Raw genomic sequence first — 1,096 nt, forward strand, 5'->3', positions numbered from 1 at the left:
TGGTAGCAGATTTTATATTCATTCATGCATTGATAATCAATTACAATAAGTATCTCACAAAAATTTTGGAATTGCATACAGATGTACGAAACATGACATAAAAGATTTAATAGTTGAATATTTGGTGTTTAAAAGATTCAACATGTTGAATAAGAAGAAAGTGGAGACCACGGATGACAAAAGTCAATTTTTAAAGATTTTTGATATTTTCATATCCTCTTAGTTATTTAAAAAATATAATCACATTATAAATTAAATAATTTATTTTTATTTCTTATACAAAAAGAAATTATCATTTAAATTATATATAAATAGAAACTAAGTTTATTTAATTTGGATATATGAAAAATTATTAATTAGTAAAATAGGGTGTTGAATTTTATTAAACAAAATTCTTGTAGTGTAAAAGTTGAATGTGTGTTGAATGATGTGGAAGAAAAAAAAATGATGTTGAAGAAAAAAAAAGATGATGTGGAGTGTTAAAAGATGAAATGGAAGGTGTTGAATCTCGAAACTATTTTTCATAGTTTACAAGGATGCTTACGTCTTCGGTTCAAATTGAAAAGTTAAAAAAGAAACCATAGACATTTCGGTACATAAGCTATAACAATAATAAAACAGAGTTTTTTTTAGTTTGGTATTAAATCATTAGTACCAGATGTTATATTCATTTATGTATTGATAATTGAATAGTTAAGGATACGATAACTAATTTATAACTTATAATCTAAAGTAGGCAATAAAGAGCTAATCGAATAAATTATATGCATCATACAATGTGATTTGGTATACCATTGGTTTGTATGGTTATAGTGTACGTCCATATTTGTACAATGCAATAACATTATACAAATAAATTAGAAAAATTATGAGAAGTAATCAATAATTTATTGCCTTTGAAAAATCTCATAAAAATAAATTGGAAGCAAATACTTTTTTTTATAAGTAATCAATAATTTATTTTCTATCAAGAATGATAAAAATTCTTTCGAAATAATGTTGTCTTCTTTGCTATAGCCATAACTGTTGTATTTTCAACACTACACACACCATGCATTTGTATCTATCACCTCTCTCTCTCTCTCTCTCTCTCTCT

Source organism: Brassica oleracea, chromosome C3 (assembly GCF_000695525.1).
Source record: "Brassica oleracea var. oleracea cultivar TO1000 chromosome C3, BOL, whole genome shotgun sequence".
Taxonomy (NCBI): Eukaryota; Viridiplantae; Streptophyta; class Magnoliopsida; order Brassicales; family Brassicaceae; genus Brassica; species Brassica oleracea.